We start from the raw sequence: 20536 nt of genomic DNA on the forward strand, positions 1-20536 counted from the left end.
TGATGCGCGTACCCATTGCATCAATGTCTTGCCCGAGAGTTTGACTTGGATCTGAAATTCAAGCGTTTCTTTAGGCAGATCTGGCTGGTTCAAGAGAGGAAACTTCTTCCAACAAATAGGAGACAGATCCAAGTCGAGATTCACCATTCTTTGAGCATTGACTAGAGTTGGACGAGGGGCACCTATGCTGTTGATGTGTAATTCCTTCCTTGGTGCCTTTACCAGCCTGTCATGCGGGTTCGGGAAGCCTATCCGCTGCATACATGCTGCAGAGAATAGATCTGAGGGAGCTTCAGGACTGCTCCTGTTTACAATGTGCGCAGCTCTAAAAGCGGCGATAGTAGGATCATCTGGAACTGTAGCGAAGAAAACAGCCACATAGACGGCGACATTATCCAAGTCTGCTACCCAGTCAATGAAAATGGCTAGCGTTGGCGCCTCTGTAAGCCGCTTTGGCAGGTTTGAGAGGGAGATGCGTTGATGGCTTTCTATTGAGGTGTGATCCGTGGAACCTCCAAGGAGAGTCTTTGTAGCATATCAAGCAGCTTTGAAGGTGGCGGCTTCAATACTGTCTGATGCATTTTGTTTTCCAGGTAGTGTAGCTGCCCAAACGACGACTTCATCTCTTCCATGGATATCCCTGCATGGGAGTATGAAAACATGCAGATTCCAGCCTCCAATCCAGTTCAGGAGTAGGAGGTGGCCTGCTATTTGAGTGGCCGAGCCGGCACATACGAGAGAGGCTACTTTGAAAAACCTAATCACTACTTTCGCCATTCTGAATCCCAAACTGCCTTGAGGTTATTCCAATATTTAATAGCATAAGCAACTTGAAGGCTTTGCGGTGAAGGGTAAGAAAGAATTCATATGCAAGTTAAATAAGTCTCTGTATGGGTTAAAATAGTCACCAAGGATGTGCTATCAAAAATTTGATACATTTATATGGGGACTTGGCTTCACCAGAAGCAAGGCAGATCACTGTGTGTATTTTAAATTAATTGTTGACCATGTTATTTATTTGGTCTTGTATCTGGATGATATGTTGCTAGTTAGAAATGACAAAGAAATTATCCAGGATTTGAAGACCCAATTGTCCTCTAAATTGGACATGAAAGATCTTGGTGTTGCAAACTATATCTTTGGCATGGAAATTAAAAGATATTGGGCAAAGAGAAACCTTTTATTAAACCAAAGGAAGTATGTCGAGACAATACTGTAAAGGTTTAATATGCAGGATAGTAAACTAGTGAAGGTTCCTATTCCTATAGGTGTAAAGTTATCTGCTGAATAATGTCCAAAGACACAAGAAGAGGAACAATATGTGTCCTGCGTTTGATATGCAAGTGTAGTCGGTAGCCTGATGTATGAAATGGTTTGTACAAGACCAGAAATTGCACATGCAGTGGGAGTATTGAGTAGGTTTATGTCAAAACTAGGGAAGAAGCATTGAACAACAGTGAGGCGGGTTTTTAGGTATTTACGTGGTATTAGTGATTATGGTTTGTGCTACCAAGGAAGACCAGGATTGGATAGAGTTTTGGATATCCAAGCCTTTGTTGATGTCGACTGGCCTAGAGATGTGATGTGGACTACGGGTGCAATCAGTTGGATGAGTAAGAAATAATCTATAGTGGCACTATCAACTATAGAGGTAGAATACATGGCAGCCACTCATGAAAGCCAGGAAGCAGTTTGGTTACAGAGATTGTGTTCAAGTATGGGGTTAGTAGAGGGAGCTAAAAGTATAGACTGTAACATCCAAAGTGAAATTTTCTTGGCAAAGAAACTTGTTTACCATTCAAAGACAAAGCACATTGATGTTTAGTATCACTTTGTGAGGGATATGATAGAAGACAAAAAAGTGTTGCTGGTAAAGGTGGACACTTTGAAGGATACTGTAGATGCATTGAAAAAATCTCTGAGCTCTGAGAAGTTCTCCTGCTGTGGAGAAAAAATGGGCATTTCAGGGCTGGAAAAATGACTAAGCTCTCATGTGGCCCCCTGTGGAAAGAAAACAAAAAGTGGGAGAATGTTGGGTTCTGTTATATTCTTTGCACGACTAACCCATGTAGTGAACCGGGGTGTTAAAGGGGTGGGGGGGAGCCCCCCTTCATGGCGCGATTGCACAGCGGGGGGGTCACGGGGTGGTGGCAGCCCCCCTTGTCCAGGGAGTTTGAAGGGGGCGAGTAGGCCCTGTCTACGAGGTCTAGGCCAGTGCCTCGAGAAAAAAAAAATTGGACACTATATTAGGTTGGGCTGACCTACCTATGGTTTTCAGTCCATGGTTTTGGACGTGATGCTTTTCAGTCCATGGTATTAGATGCTTCAACATGTATAAATATGCATTGTAACATTGAAATGAATATAAAGAAAAATCAAGCTGGTAGTCCCTGTTTTGGGATCCAAGGGAAAATCTCTGTGTATATGTGTTTTATGTGTTATGCTCTTACATTGTTTATTTTCTGTGTTTTAGAATTCGTATGTAGGAAATTTCTGTTCGGGGTTAAAACCTACAATTATGTGATGAATTGTTTCTTGATGCAAACGGCGTAGTGATTAGTGTAAGCAGGGTTTTAGACCTTCCAACCTTCTTAGAAACTAGCCTTTCAGGATCTGAAAGGGCTTGAACTTTCTATTATGAGGTGTTTGATCTTGTACAGGGTCTTCTTGGAGCTAGAGTTATTGCTTTTATCCAAAACAGCCAAAAATTTCCTCCTCACTAAACAGCCAGAGAAAACTATTGAAAACCCAGGGAAAATTGTTCATGTCTTCTCTCCCAGGTAGTGGCACCAATTAATGTTGCCCCTTAGGAAACCAATTTCCCGGCTGTGTAGAAATTGCACCTAAGACATTAATATTTTATTATTCTTGTCACTAATATTTCTGTTCAATTCCTTATTTGAAGAGTCTAAAGGACTTGACCTTAAATTCTAAATATGTAGATGACTTGGGAAGTTTCAAAATGCCATGTGATGCTGAATATGAATGTGATGAGAAGAGTATGTAAGGACATTAAAGACAATCTGTTGTGTTTAACAAGAACTATTCTTTGTAATCTAGAGGAAACATATGAAAGGAGTTTTTAAATATGGGAGCACCTTTAAGGATTTTAACTTCATTTACATAAGTAAATAAATACCTACTACTTCATTACCATATTTAAAGAGATGAATAAATAGAAATGACACAAAATTGATAAATAACAATATTGTACCCAACATGCATGGAAACTCTTGATTCTTTTATTAATCATCAATTCATCAAGTATAAAATAGTGTTGTCTCCGGGTTCTCCAAAAATCGGCCCTTTCTTCTATAATATTGCCTCTTTTATACATCATAGGATAGTTAATAACCACCCAAAATTGTCAAACTACTAAATATCCTCTAACTGCTTTGAAGTAAAGATCCTTACAAAAAATTACATTTGAGGGTAAAAACACCTCATTCATTTCAAGAAAAAAATATAATAATAAGTAATAGAAATCAGATAATGATGGGATATTGTTGCTTGCTGTTTGAATCTATAGCTTGATCTTATGGTTCTGTTGATGTATCTTTGTGTTGCTTTATCATCCATTCCTTGCACTTTCTCCATAATGGCACATGTGATTTTGGTGCTTCTTCTAACTTGTTAAGTGCTATCCTGCAAGTTGTAATCCTCTTTGTTGTTTTAGACTCTTCCTCATCCAGATCAATGACTTCTTCTCTAGCTCTCTCAACCCCTTTTTCAGTAATGCTAGGGGTTTCAACCCTACTCCCTGAATGTTTTACAAATCTCCATTTGCCAATTGTTCAATTTCAGGTCTGATTTCATGTAGAAAAAATGAATAGCTCTTCTCCAATATTCTCTTTGAAATAATTTGGTGAGGGTCATAAGCCCACTCAATCTCCTGTAGAAAACCCATATCATTCAACAATTTTTCAACTTCTAGAGTGGCTTGTCTATTCTTTATAATGAAGGGTCCCACTACTTTAGGCAACTTGAAAAATAATCCTTTCTTCATAGGAACAAAATGAACTTCATCAACATCTAAGCTCTGCCTGATGAATTCAAGAGAAAAAGCCTCATTAGCACGAACTTAGGTAACCTGTATGGCTTGACAGAGGCCCCATAAAGCGTAATGTCTACATGTTCTTAAAAAATAAACCAAACTCCACATCTCACATCCTTACTCAACTGAAGATACTCCTAAGCTTTAGGAAAGAAAGTTGGGGGTATGCTTCCATTCAGAATCTTATAAGCCACTAGAAGAAATAAGGAAACAAACTCAAATAAACCACCATCTTCTGGATCACCTCTTATTAGGTCTGTCAAGAACACCACTAAATGCTTCTTTTTATTGATATCAACCACATTCAACCCTAAACCAGAGAAATGATGAGCATTCTGGTACAAAAATAAATAAGTGATGACTGAGGGAAATTTGAAAGAACTAGTGAGAGGTAATGTCATAAATTGAGTATTGATAGCCTCTACCCAAAAATCTGGGATGTCTAGCACTATCTCAGGCCTCATCATTAAGGAGAAGAATCCCAGCACAACTTTGTCTACTTGCTTGGAGTCTTCCTTTCCTAGAATTTTAGCAATTATTTGCAACACAGGTCTTATATCAACTGCAAACATCCCTAAAGAGAAAAGATTGCCATCAAGGGAGAATTGACCAGATTTAGGAGCTAAAAAAGAAGTGACATGGGAAAGCTCCTGAGGAGACATGTTTTCATAATAAAAAATTACGGATTTTTCAATAAAAGTAGTGTAATTCCTTGATACAGGATAATTCAAGGCTTGGTGTACTAGCTGTGAAGTTACCTGGAAAATAGTTTCCCATGACGGGTTCATTACAAAACATTTCTTAGGGTACATTGCTAAGGCTAACCATTGGACAAATTCATGAAATAAATGAGTTATTGGAACAAAAGCGCCTAGGACACCTGACCTAACCATTCCCATGGCTACAGGATATTTCTTGTGGTTCGGCATGACCTCTTGATACAATGGAAGGTGTTTAATGGTACATAGGGTATCAGAAATATCGTTCTCGACATCAATTAATGGGGTATGAATGATTGAGGAAGAACTTACTTGGTTAGTCATGGCGTCTGGTGGGTGACAGTTGCTAACTTAGAATACAGTTGTTGAAGACAATTGCTGACTCGGAATATCAAATTCGAAAGAAAACTACTTCGTTCTACAAGAAAATGATCAATACAACGTTCTCTTTTATTTTATTTATATACAATAACTGAACAGGGGGAAAAACTATAATAAATGCTGTGAAATAAATGATGTGCATTAATGGATTAGTAGATGAAGTGGCGAGGTATGGTGACTGACATGGGAAATTAAGAGATGAAAGTGGCAGAGGATGTGGAATGAGCGACATGGGGTGGAAAGCTTTAGGAGGCCCACCATGGGGGTAAAGAATGTATGGGAGCTTGAATGAGGTTGAATCCCCACGGTAACTTCAGGCCACACATCGCGGTCAATCATGCTAGCATCACAGTTATCTGCGAGGGTTGAGCTTTAATTAATCTTTGTTCTCACCATTTCCCAGTAGCACACCTCAATGTACTTATCAAGCTATCACTTGATCACTCCTCTTAAACCTGCATGAAGTTTAGACAATGGGTCAGGCCCATTGTCTTTTGATTTTTTTTTTAAATAATTACATACATAATATTTGATTTTGTGTTTTTTTATTTATTTTTTATTTTTATTTTTAAATATTATTAAGTAACCTCAAATGACAATTAATGTTACAACAGGTATAATCATAAATCTGAAAGTATTTACTCATGTCAATTAACCAAGCTTCCACTGCCTCTTCAAATTCCCCTTCAAAGAGTGATGATTTAACCTTTTTGAATTCTCCTTGTAACTCAGATTTATGTCTTTTAGTCTTGCACTAGTCGAATATGTTATCTGAACACCCTTCTTCGTCTTCCCCATGTTTTGCAGCTAACTCAAGATTCTCTTCTCCATGCTGAGCCATTGGGGTTTTCTCTCTATGTTTAGCACTAGGGTCTGGATCTCACTGGTTCTATCGATTGGATAGAATTCTAAGAATTATGTCATGTTCTAGTCATCATTGTTCATTGTCTGTTCTTGAATTTGTCATCTCAGCACGTAGTTGTTGAACGGTTTCAAGTAGAAAAACGTTATATTGACGAGATATCTCTCCTATCTATATCCAAATGTTAGGGTTGGCATTGACATAAGTTGTCTTTGGAGGGTTTGGTGGCCCTGGGCTTCTCTGCATTCTGACCCCTTTTCTATTGATGCGGGTCACTGTGTTCACATGTACACTTGGTTATTTTGATTAATGTCACATTTATTCATATATATGTAATTCCCCAAAGAGTTTCAGTGTACAAACCTGAGCTCTGATACCATTTGTAACACTACATAAACATTTTATGGAAATAAGTATATAAATATAAAAAAAATATAAGTAAATATAGCAAAGGTTAAGACATCATTAATGGCACCCTGATGACTTATTTGTTGTGATTGGTTTCTCTTCCGATGGCTTTAGGATGGTATTGATCTCCATGACCAGACCTTAGTTAATTTTTACGTATATACCCTATTACATGCGGCATCAGCAAGACAAATCTTGCTGCATCTATCTGTTAGAGGGTTGGATTCAGTTGTGACAGTTGGCCCGGTATGCTTCCATTGATTTATGGAGGGCAATCCGACAGTGGGGAGGGGTTAGGGTTTTACCATCTACTCAATTCTCCTATGTCTAGCCAACTCTAGTTTCATTTGTTGTTGGGCTTTTCATTGTCGCATCTCTGCAATGACATTGGCCCTTGGTGGCTCCAAGTCAGTTCATACCCATTTCTGCTATGCGCAATGGAGAGTTTTGACATAACCTCACCAGTAGGTATCCTAAACCCCTCGACCCTATTCAACTCCAGTTTTCTAAGTCGTTACAGTTGCTTTTTTGCTTCAGTATTTCATCTGGTTCGATGTCTCACTAGTTGCTCCCACCATCCAGGGATGGCTCAATGGCTTTCAGATTCTGTGGAAGGTAGCCAGAACCAAAGTCGACTTCTAGAAGGTGAGCATGCTATTTTTTTGTGTCTTCCTTAACTTTCTTCCATTGGTTTCTTGCGGATTCTTATTCTAGGTTTCGCTAACTAATTCATCTTAGAGGAATTGAAGGTGGGCCGCCAGCTACTGAAGTCCTCCAGTCTTAGGTATGAACCCCATCTTCTCGACATCCCTTGAGACTTTTTTTAAAAGCAGGTTTGGAATCGAATTGGGTTCTAAAGTGGCTCTCACTTATTTGCAGTTATCCTATGTATCACACTACAACTAGTTTCCTATTCACGTGGTTAAGACAACATTTTTTGTATTTCTTTTAAGAGCTTATGGAGTTTTGTTTATGTTTGTAGGTCGGAAATCCCTCTCTGGTTTATTAGATGTTTAACCGTCATATTGTAATTTATAATATGGAAGAATTGTTTCCTGGGTAGAGGATTTACATCGAACCTTGCTAAGCCAGACCTTTATTTGGATGTCTATGTTGATTGGTTATGTTTTGCGCATGGCGTTAACATGGGTTTTGAACTATTTGTTATGAGCTTCGACTAAGGATTTACCAAGGTATTTTTCCCTGAAAGAAAATGTTGAACAAAGATATTTATTTATAAATGACTCTGTTAAGTTCTAGACCTGAGAGTTTGTGTTATTTAAAGATTGTGACATTTCCAGGTCGATGAGCCAATTCTGCACCATGGGCTTAATTTAAGTTTTAAAATTACAATCCTTGTTTTTTTAGATTGAAGAACTCCATTTAATCTCATCCCTTTGTTTTTTCATAAAAAATGAATTTTCCCTGTATTGGTATATTCTTTACTGTTTTCTCCTTGTAATTATTGGTAAAGGTCCCTTTTTTTATTCTTTTCCTTTAAAGGTAATAGGTGAATGAATATATAGTGATTTCTAGTTATTAGGAAATGTTTGGCTTCTGTAACTCATTTCTTCTTCTGAAAATTCCTACTTGCTGTCATGGAAGTCCATTTTAACAATTTGAAGGGTTTGCGTGTATCTATTTGTTATATCAAAATAACTAGACCACGAATTACTTGTCCATAACATTTCCTATCTCTTCCGCTGAATGTAAGAATTTCTGTTATGTTTTGTGTCCTAATGTACTTCTATGCAATTTTCATATTTAATTAATTGTGTCAGTCCATTAGTATTTCTTTATATTCAACCAGCATATCCTAATTATATATTTCAATTACTTATCTGTTAAAAGACTTGTAATCATGCAACTCTGATCATGTCTAGGAAGTCTCGCTACTGAGCTACGAGTTTGGAAATTACGTCCAGACTCTACCTCGAGCACTTCCTTCTCATCATAGTTGAAATGAGTCTAGCTACAGTCAGGTACCTTGGGCCTCAGGACTCACTGTCGAACCTAAAGTCCCATACCTTGCAGACTATTATTAAGTATTTTTCCCACTGGTCTATTTCACCCAGCTCAAGGATTTACCCCTGTCTGGACTCTTTCCCGATCTATATTCCCCCCCAAGAGGAGATGTGTAACTATTTCTTTTTAACTGTTTGTTTTAATTGTTTCTTTTAACTATTTCAAATAGTTTTTGTTAAAATACATTAACTCCTAATTATCCATTAATTAGGTAACAAAATATATCCTGGCCTTCTAGCCTCAATCATTTATCATTTTAACAACATAAAGTAAGAAAATTAATGCAGTAAAAGGTAAAATAAAACTTAGTAACCACAGTAATTGTTTATGCAACTTGGGGTATCACATCTCCCCCCCCCCCCCCCATATGACGAAAACCATCCCTGGTGTTCTTCCTGATTTGAGAAAATAACACCGGATAGGCTTCCCGCATAAATTCCTCTCCTTCCTAGGTGGCCTCATTCGGGCCAAAGCGCTTCCACTACACTTTAACCTGGGTGATGCCTTGCTTCCACAAGGTGGTTTCTCTACAATCGAGAATACGACGAGGTTCTTCCATAAATTATCCTTTCAGTTGGACCTACACATAAACAATTCACAGTCACAACTTTCTCTAAACAATTTATCCAAAAGTTATGTATTCTACTTAATTGATTACCTAAATATTTTCCCAGCCAATTATATGGTGAGGGTTGTACACATTTTTTTAGAAAGGAAACATGGAAAACATTATGGACCCAGATATGGCTTGGTAATGCAAGCTTATATGCTACATGTCTAATCCATTCAAAGACTTGAAAGGGTCCACTGTACTGGGGTTCTAACCTGGCACAACCCCTCCGTTGTAAGGAACTTTTTCGGGGCTTTACTATTAGGTATACATGATCCCCTAGCTGAAGTTATCTATATGTCCTCTATTTATATCTGTATATTTTCTTCCTATCTTTGGCAGCTTTTAGATTTTTTCGAACCTTCTTAATCATCTCCTCCATTTCTGGTAGCATGTCAGGACCGAAGGCTAGTTTATTGACTGGACTATTCCAATCTATGGGCACCCTGCACCTTCTCCCATATAACACTTCAAAGGGGCTGATGCCTTGTGACTCATGATGCCCATTATTATAAGCAAATTCAACTAGGTGGAGATAGTCTTCTCACTTATGTGGTCGTTACATCACAACCATACATAACATCACCTCTATCACTTGATTCACTCGTTTATTTTGTCCGTACTTTTGAGGATGGTAAGCTGTACTAAATTGGATTTGGGTACCCAATCTTGAAAAGAGGGTTTTCGAGAATGTGGATGTAAATTTTACATCTTTATCATAAATTACCACCCTGGGTATTCCGTGCAGACAAAAAATTTCCCTCATAAATATGTATACAAATTCCACAGTCTTGTAAGTGGATTTCACAGGTATAAAGTGAGTGGTTTTGCTCAATTTTTCCACCACTACCATAATTGAGTCATGCTACTTCTTGGTGCGAGGTAAGCCGGTGATGAAGTCTAGAGATATGGTCTCCCATTTCCACTCCGGGATGGGCAATGGTTGCAACAAACCAGCGGGATGCTGATGTTCTTCCTTCACCAACTAACATTCCAAACATTTGGACAAGTACTCAGTGACATCTTTCCTTAACCCGGGCCAAAAATAACCTTTCTTGATGGCTAAAAGCAAATTTTGGTACCCTGGTGGTTTCCTGTGGAACTCATCCAATATCAATTGTTTAATAGAATTTTGGTTAGGAATATATATTTTGTTTTTGAAGGTGAGGATCTTATCTTATTTTATTTCAAAATTTGATGTTTCCCTTTTCAATTAAGCTTATTTTTCTTGTTTCCAATGAAAAGTGTACTCTCGATCCTTGAGGGAGGCTTCCTTTATGATTTCGGGGATGTTTGATCATACCTGACTGATTTGGACCTCATAAATATAATGTAATTTCCTGCTTAATGCGTCGACCACTCGATTTTCCTTTCCTTTAAGATGTTTCATTTTGAAATCGAACTCATTCAAATGTTGTCCATCTGGCCTCCCGACCATTTAAGCTAGACTGATTGAAGAAATTTGTGACACTGCTATGATCTCTTAATAGAAAAAATTTCTTCCCCAATAGGCAGTATCACCACATTTTTAGTGTATGCACTACTACTGTTAATTCAAGACCATAAGTAGAATATCACTACTCATGCTCCTTCAATTTTTGTGATTCGTAAGCAATAAATTTTCCCTCCTGTGTCATTAATCCCCCAACACCTTCTTTACTAGCATTCATGCAAACCATGAAAGACTTTTCTAGAACTGCTAGCTTAACATGGGTGCAATGGTAAGTAGGTGTTTTAGTCTTTCAAATTTTTGCTGAGATTCAGCTGTCTATCGGAAAGTGTGTCCCTTTTTCTCTAATGAGGTCATTGGGAAAATCAATTTTTGAAAATCCTTTTATGAACTGATGGTAGTACCCGGCCAAACCCATCAATGACTTAGTATCAAAAACTCATAAGCAGAATATCACTGCTCATACTCCTTCAATTTCTATGATTCGTAAGAAATAATTTTTCCCTCTTGTGTCAGCACTCCACCAACACCTTCTTTACTAGCATCTATGCAAACCATGAAAGAATTTTCTGCATCTTCTACCTTTAACACAGGTGCAGTGGTATGTAGGTGTTTTAGCCTTTCAAAGCTATGTTGACATTCAACTGTCTATCGGAAAGTGCCTCCCTTTGTCTGTAATTAGGTCATTGGGAAAATCGATTTTTGAAAATCCTTTGATGAACCAACGGTAGTACCCGACCAAACCCAACAATGACCTAATATCATAAACATTCTTTGGGATGGTCCATTCCATAATGGTTTTGATATTTTCTAGGTCCACTGCTATTCCTTCTGCTGATATAACATGACCAAGTAGAGAATCTGACTTTTGAAAAAGTCACACTTGCTATATTTAGCATATAAGTGATTTTCCTATAGAGTTTGCAACTCTATCCTCAAATGCTTTTCATGCTCCTCCTGATTCTAGGAGTTTATTGAAATATAATCAAGAAAAATCAGTACAAATTTATCAAGTTAAGGCTGGAAAATGTCGTGCATCAAACTCATAAAAGTAGCTTGGGCATTTGTGAGGCCAAACAACAACACACAAAGTCATAATGACCATAACAAGTTTGGAATGCAGTTTTGCAAATGTATTCCTCCTTTATCGTTATTTGGTGGTAGCCATACCTTAAGTCGATTTTTGAGAATTTTTTGGCTCCTTGCAGCTGATCAAATAGATCACCAATACATGGCAAGGGATATTTATTTTTGATGGTCAGTTTATCTAACTGAAGACAATTGACACATAATCACAAAGTTCTGTTTTTCTTCTGTACGAACAATACAATGGCTCCCTAAGGGGAAACATTGCGGTGGATATACATTTTTTCGAGAAGTTCTTGAAGATGCATTTTGATTTCTATTAATTTACTTATGCTCATGCGATAAGGGTCCCTTGATAGAGGGGTTTCACACGAAACTAGTTTGATGGTGAAATCAATATCACGCTTGGGTGGTAATCTAGGAATGGATTCAGGGAATACATCAACAAATTCCTGAATAACAAGAATATTTTTCAAGGAGGTAATTTTATTTTTGGAGTTCGTAAATCCCACCTGGACAACATATATGTTACAGCCTTTCCTAATACATTTTCCTAGCTGACTAGCAATAATAGTACACAACTTGGTACTTGTCTTGATTCCTTTAAGTTCCTTCCTTTGGTGTGACTATGTGTTAAAACTGACAGTTTTCTGCTTGCAATCAACTAGGGACCAACATCTTTCCATATAATACATCCCTATTTAAATGTTGTATGAACCCAAAGTGAGTATATTATGGTCAACGTAAATCGGTTGTCCTGAAATTGTTATAGGACAACATTCTGTTTTTACAATTACCCTTCTTTTTTCCCCGGTGGCTATCTGAACTAACCATGGTTTTGGAAACTTGCTGCTCTACAGTTGACAAATTTCTACAACTTTAGGACTAACATAGCTTATCCTAGCAACAACATCAAACAAAACAGAGATAGGTTGCTTAGCAATCATAGCTTCACATTCAATCATGGTGGGCTAGTATTCTACTTGATGGTTGTCCAGAGCAACATTAATTATGGGCATGCTCCTTGCCACTTCTCCAATCATGGAAGGTTCTTTCAGATTTGATAGTTGTTCCATCTTTTCTTTATATAGACAATTTTTGTAATAGTGGGGTTCTCCGCATCCCCAACATTGTAGAGGCGGTTTTGACTGCTGAGCACTAACAAATTTATTAACTCCTTCTAACTGTTTATTTTCATAATATGCAACTTTGGGCTGATTCCTTGCTAGAAATTTACTGAGAGGTTTTTGTTGTATATTTCTTCCATTAGCAATTTTTTTTTGTCTATTTGGGACCAGGTTCCTTCCCTTCCTATTCAATTCTCTTTTAGGTCCCTCATTTTTATGTTTCATTTGCTGGTAGCAGATGCAGGTTTTTCACACAGCATCATCCATCATTCTTGGGTGTTGGCTACATGGGGCTTGACCCAGGTTTAGCATTAGATAGCTAAACAGATCCCTACACTACTGGCCCTTTTAGCATAATCCTGTGGAGCGCGGACCGAAGTCTCACCTGAAGCAGTATGGGGGGATGCTCGAACCAAGTTTTTGCACTCTGCCCTTCAGTACCTCCACGAAAGAGTACGATCAACCTTTGCGTAGCCCTAACTTGTGGTCTAGTTACTTTCACGCTGCTATAAGAGCATATTGTACCAATTCCCAAGTTATCTTAAGTGTTTCGCTTAACTTACTAAACATTCACAGTTAGCACCGCGTAGACAGATATTCTTACTTGCGCATAATTAACCAACATAATTACATACATTCAGGCATCACATAAGCATTGTAAATGAAATTCATATGCAATATGACAAGACGTATTTAACAAGAAATAAATACATAGGAATTGTAGTATACTTCTCTTTATTGATATCTTCATATTACAAACTCTATCCACCCTCCGCACACAACTATAGGGGTCCGTGCACTCAGCTGCAGACTTCTACCATAGGCCTCTGCACACTCATCTACAGAGCCTCTACCTACGCTAAGACCCAAAACAATTAGACTTCGCTATCAAAACCCTTCACTCCATTCTTCGCTAAAGACTTCTTAACTACTTAGAGCTTACTTACTTAGATATTTTTATACAATCCCCTGGTCTACAGACCATGGGTGGATCTTTACAACTGAATTTTAACTTTTCAAAATAAGGGTGGACAACCCTTTATGACCCATGACACCTTCGCCCCTCGTGACCCCAAAATGTGGAGACTTTACAAATTTATTACACAACGTGACCCAAAACATGGGCTTCTAGCCCCAAAAATGTCCTTGGGGGATCCCATTCCCAACAAGCCCCCAAGACAAACATCGTGACTCGCACTCAAGTCACTCAGCGGGCATGAAGATCATAGTGCGAAGGCCTCCCAGCTCAACCGTATGACCGCAAGCTCCATTTGGCCGCATTTCTACCATCAAATAATGAACATTGACTTTAACGGTCACTTTCTGGCCGACCTGTGTGATTTTTCCCTGGGTAGCGTAGCTGCCTTCGCATCATCACGAACCATGTGACACTTCCTTGCTTCACATAATCCTCGAATCGCGTAGCTCCCCAACTCGGGTAGTGCAGCTTCCTAGAGTACTAAGACTGTGCTATCCTCATATAGTCACATGGCTGGACCACTAGTGTATGGCTTCAATTTGTTGCCATTCACCTTTCCTGGGAAGGAATTTCCATTCAATTTAACCAACTGAACTGCTCCACCATCGGTACTTTACTTAATGACATAGGGCCCTAACTAGTGCATTTTGAACTTCCCTGGAAATTTATAAAACTTACTGCTATATAACAAAGCTAGGTCATTTACCTTAAAGGTGCACAACTTAATGTGCCGATCATGCCATGCTTTTTTGTGCTGCTTTTGGAACTGTTGGTGAAATCTAGCCAGAAATCTCTCTTCTTGAAGCTCAGCCAGTTGTCTGAGCCTTTCTTCCAGTGCTCCGAGATCTGTCATACCCGTGAGTGCCACTATATGCATACTAGGCACAATGTATTCCATGGGCATCACTGCTTCAATGCCATATACAAGCATAAAGGGTGTCTGTCCAATCAACTTCTTGCATGTCGTCCAATAGGACCATAGTACTACGGGTATGCGTAGGTCCCAATCACTTCGCTGAGCATTTCAAACCTTCATCAACGCGATCTCTAGCACCTTACTGAATTCTTCCACTATCCTATTAGCGTACGGGAGATAAGGTGTGCTCTTCTAGCGATATACTTGGAATTCCTCCATTAGTGCGCTGATCGTCTCATTCAGAAAGTGTGTACTGCGATCACTCATCAAAATCTTTGGACACCCAAATCATGTCAGTACATAATCAAAGAGGAATTTCGTAGCAGTCGCACCTATGCAATCCTTCATAGTTTGTGCCTCCGACCAGTGAGTCAAATAATTAGTCGCAGTGATAATGTATCATGCTCCTGTCTTCTTCCCTTGGGGCTAAATGGGTCCCACAAAATCTGTTGCCCATTTCTCATAGGGTTGTAACATCATCTGTGGATTTAGTGGTAGCTCATCCCTCCACGATGGCCTGCCCGTCCTTTGACATACATCAGATGCCTTGCAGTAAGCTTTTGAATCTTGATGGAGGGTTAGCCACCACAACCCTGTGCATAGAATCTTCTGCGCAGTTCCTCTTCGTGTATAATGACCTCTCACGGTGCCCGCATGAGCATCCACAAGGACACTTCTTCTTTTGAACTTCGATACATATCGTCACAATATTTCATCAGACCCCATTTTGTACAGATGCCCAGGAATGACAGAAAGGTCTACCGCACGCACCACTAACTTGTTCTTCTGTTGAACGGTGTATCCTTATGGGGCAATCCAAGTCATTAGGAAGTGTATGATATCTTCAAAATTACCATATGCGATGTGCACTATAAATAGTTGTGCATTAGGAAATGCGTCCTCCAAATTAGTGGGCTCTTCCCCTGTTTCGATGCGTGTCAGATGGTCTAGTCCCATGTTTAGTCACCCAGGCTTCACAATGACTTCAAAATCATACTCTTGGAATAATAACAACCACCTGCAGATTCTCCCCCCCAACACAGGCTTATTAACTAGCTATTTCAATGTGGAATGATCTGTGTACTTCTTAAAATGTCCACATAGCAAATAGTGTCTAAACTCTTGGAGTGAGTATACCATGGCTAACCCCTCGCGCTCGGTGGTGGAATAGTTCTTCTCAGCCTGGGATAACCTTCTTCTTGAAAACGCTATAGGATGATCCAATTCTCCTCTGCTAACCCATGTCAGCACTTCTCCTAGCACTATACATGACGCGTCCACATGTACATGAAACTCCTTGCAATCTGGGAAGACTAAAATGGGCGCAATGACCATATTTTCCTTCAATACATCCAAGCTTTTCTTACAGTCCTTGTTCCAATAGAACGTGACATCCTTTTTCAACAGCTTCTCCATAGGCGTAGTGATCTAGGCATGGACCTTGATAAACTTCATGTAATACCCATTATGTCCTAAGGTTGTGCGCAATTGTTTTACACTCCTCGGCACTTCTAAGTAAAGTATCATCATGATCTTTGCGGGATTTACCATTAGTCCTTGTCTACAAACCACATGAGCCAAAAGAGTCCCAAAAGGAACACAAAACAGGCACATCTTCAGATTGAGAGTGATCTGGTACCTTTGACAGGTATCTAACATCAGGCGCAAACATGCCACATGGCATTTTACTAGCCCAAACATAGTCCGGTCATCAAAGTACACTTCTAGAAACTTATGAATAAATTCCTTGAATGCAGTAATGACTACGCGTGAAAAAATCGCAGGCGCATTCTTCAACCTGAAAGGCATTACAGTTTACTGAAAACAACCCCACTCAGTCATGAAGGTAATCTTACTTCTATCCTTCGATGCAATTTTCATCTGATGGTACCTAGAGAACCCATAAATCAAGGAATACGCTTCCTAACCACCTACATTATCTAACACCTCATCAGTGAACGGAGTCAGGAACAAATCATGTACGCAAGTGTCATTCAACTTCTTGAGATCTACGCATATCCTTATTTCATCCTTCTACTTCTTTTCCTGTACCACCATTGGGCTTACCCAATCAGATTCTTCTACGAGCTCAATGATGCCTACTACGAGCATCTTGTCTAGCTCTAAGCGGACCTCCTTCTTATACTTCGGATTTGAGACAGTAAGGTATTTTCTTAACCAGCTTCGCGTCAGATTTTAACATGATCTTCATAATTCCCAAGTCTCCTATTATTCCTTTTAGCTATGTAAAATTTGTAGGGAACAAGTCCTGGTATTCGTGGAGCAATTCAACGACCTTATCCACCATCGCATCATCCCAGCAATCTCCAATCTTTGCAAATTTGGGTTCTGCCTCCGTACCAATATTTACATGTTTCGTTTTTAGTGGCACGGTTATATTACGATTCTCAATCTGTGGTCCCTCAACCTCACGGCAACTCTCTGTTTCAGGGATGTTAATATTTCACGGATCCTCATATTCTTCTTTAGCGGTCACATTATAGTATTCTAGTGCATGACCCAGCTGAGTAGTCTAATTGGGTTGAATCAGATCCAATGGATCCTGTGGTATCCTAAATATTGGTTCTTTCACCTCTTGTAGAGCTTCGTCAATACAGTCAAAACCATCTTCAAATCTGAATTTCATTATAAATCCTTCACGCAAAATATCCCATTCACCTGTACCATGGTAGAGCTCTGTTTCCAAGTACTAGTTCATTGGGATGACATCGAAGGTATGACAGAACAAGTGCACGCATTCCGGATGGGGCTTTGCTTGATAACCCTGAGCCCATCTGGCTAAGTGTGTGTGCGAATCATCCTTCCCTTCATATTTGTTTGTTATTCGTACCTTCAACTTCCCAAAGCATGTCCTCATCATCCTCCAACACTCATGCCAATCATCAAAGCTGCCCTTGTACGTGCCCCACCATCTTGCGGGCGTAGAGCGCAGTGCCCAGTCCAAAGCATGGAAGTGCTACTTTTCTTGTACTTTTCTCTCAAATGCATCCAAGAATACATCTAAATCAATCAAGACATCATATGTGGGCAGATTTCTTACCTCTAATGACACACAACGCAGCGACTAAGTCATCATGTTACAACTGAGTGTGGTTACTTCCATGCAAGCAATTCTGCTAGTGCTCTAATTATTCATCATAGTTCGAGGTGCAGGAACTCTCGTGATCCCATGTAATTTTTCCATCTGCTGTTGGATTCAACTAATCTTGGATTCACGTTGTTATCTTAAATATACAGTCCAAATCGTCATTTCTCTCATAATCGCGGACTGGTTCAGTATAGCACGAACCTTTAGCAGGATCTAGGGTACTATTACACGAAGTGATTTCTCCTCAAATATCATCTTTTTCTTTGTTAGGTTGATTAACCCATTCATATCAGTAGCCCAATCAATGCCAAGGAGCGCAGGGTAGGGGTTATTGTCATCCACAATTTATATTACTTCAAAGTTAGCCAATGTGCTAGCGCCTTCAATATCTATAGTCACCACTTGTAACTGCCCCATGGGAATGATCTTCTACTAATTTTCCATCCTTAACTGAATCAGGTACCACTACATCACGGGTTTTCCCATCCACTCCCAAGTCTGCTTTCGTAAGACATTCACATCTGACCCTAGATCCAAAATAACCTAATCCATTTCATATTCTCCTATCTACGCAGTCAGTCTCATTTCTCCTCCTGTCCTTGCTTTATGCTTACCAATCTTTCGTACCATGCACGATTCACCTGGAGTGTTTCTGGCACATCTATTTCTAAGCTCCTATAATCCCTTCACAACCTTGTTATCATGAAACATCTTCATGCAGGTTTCTAGAAAGGTCATAAGCATAGAAGGTTCTATCTCCTGATCAGGCTTAACCTTGTTGTCTCAGGTAGAGGCCTTAGTGAAGCTCTTCTTTGCTTCCATGAACATTTCCCTTGTGCGCTCCAAATCAAATTCAGCCTCCTTCACCGGAGCTTTGCTAACCCATGTGTTATCCTCGGGTTGTTTCCCCATATCATCTCCTGTTGCAATTCCACTTCAGAGAACTATATTCAGATTCAAATCCTCTTCGTGAGGCTTAGACCTCATCATCTGCAGGTTTTGAGTCAGATGAGGTGGTAGCACCCCTTTGTCGTGTATCCTCTCTATTAGTGTAGGAAAACCCTCGTTTTCGTGATCAAACAGAGTGCAATATTTGCACAAAAGACTCATTGGGTTAGTGCAATCATGGGCATAGGGTCCTAGTCCTTTGCAATTGTAGCAGATTAGTTGTCCCTGAACTTTGCTAGGTCCTCCTCCACCTCAACCTTGTCTGCACCCCTGAAAGCCTATTTGTGCAATCCCTATGCTCTAGTCAGGGGGTCGCATTTCTGCCTAAACCCTATAGGAACGTGTTCTGTCCATCATCAATTCACAGCTTATGTAGTTGTGTTCATCATGCCCTATCACCCTATGGAAGTTGCAGAACAGTTCTTGCGGTGTTTGTACAAACTTTTGGAGAAAATGACAATTATCTGTCCCATGTTTTCCTACTACCTGACATATAGTGCACCATAAAGCAGGCCCCTCACTTGGTCCTGCTTGAGCTTCTAGCCTCAAAGGCATCAATCCTCCTCCTGCAATATAGTTCACAAAGACTGGGCAATGGTTTTTGTCATGCCCTTGACTTTTACATTTTAGGAACCATACCTCTTCACGCACCTCCAGTCAAACTGTTCTATCCTTCTTCAAACTTTGCATCTCAAGGAAAATATTTTGCAATGGCACATGGATCTACAGAACCCCCATATTCAAATCTTTCATCGATGTTTCATGCAGTCTCATTCTAATCTCCAAGGCCTCTGCCTGAGTCGTAATCTTTTGTTGTGACAGCGCAACCCTTAGGTGTGGCAGGAGCGAAGCCACGAACCATTCATGATGTTGTCCATGTGTTAAGTTAATATTAGCTTCAGGGAATTTAAATTTCAACCTCTAATCCAATTCCTAAGGTGTCTCGCTTGGTTTCATTGCAATTTCCTTGAACCCCACAATCAACTATGCTTCAGATATAGACCTACTAAATTCTTTATTCATCGTAGTCTGGATGTATGCCACTCTAGCATTTGGGTTATCATTAGAGTACTTAATGTACCTAGTTAGCGGGTGATCCTATAGAGCACTAGCTAGAGTTTCCTTCTTCATTTGATCATCTGTAATGCCCTGAGCTTCCCACACAACTTTCACAATGAACCAAAACTGGTCTGGGTCCTCATTTCCCAAGACTTTAAACAAAGGAAACTTCACTGAATTTGCCATATTGAACTGTGGTGGAGGTGGTGGTGGTATGGGTGCAGTCGCAGGTGATGGTGGTGAATTTGGAGGTGGTGTGGGTGGAGGTGGTAATCACGGGAATCCTTATCTTTTTAACTGAATTTCACATCATGGAGAAGCATGCACTACTCCCTATTTGTCACCCAATGGGGTGAAATCAATGAACTATATTCAGGACCCTTTCTTCCTTTGTTCCTGTAAGTCTTTCCACTTTGCGTAGCTCCGAACATCAAGGTAGTTTCATAACCTGTTTTTCACACAATAACATCCTAACTCAGGTATTGAAAGACTTCAAGTACTTACCTCGCGGACCTTTGAAAAAGCATCGTTCTGCCTTGGTGTAGCTAACTGAGGTATCAGTTGTGAATTCAGTCGCAAATCCTCCTATCATGTGATTGATCCAATGATCGACATCGCTAGCAATCTTATCCTCAGAGGCTTCCAGTCTTTGTACTAACTCTGGGGTCTTGACAATAGGACCTTCAAGTCTCTACCTTCCTTGGCTATCTGCTAGCTTTGTGATCCACTCGTATAAATCAACCAGAAAGGAACATAAAAGGATCTCATGAATTTCTTTATATATGTGCATGTCCAACCACTAT

Source organism: Pinus tabuliformis, chromosome X (assembly GCF_031772625.1).
Source record: "Pinus tabuliformis cultivar Carrire ecotype Pingquan chromosome X, CPIR1, whole genome shotgun sequence".
Taxonomy (NCBI): domain Eukaryota; kingdom Viridiplantae; phylum Streptophyta; class Pinopsida; order Pinales; family Pinaceae; genus Pinus; species Pinus tabuliformis.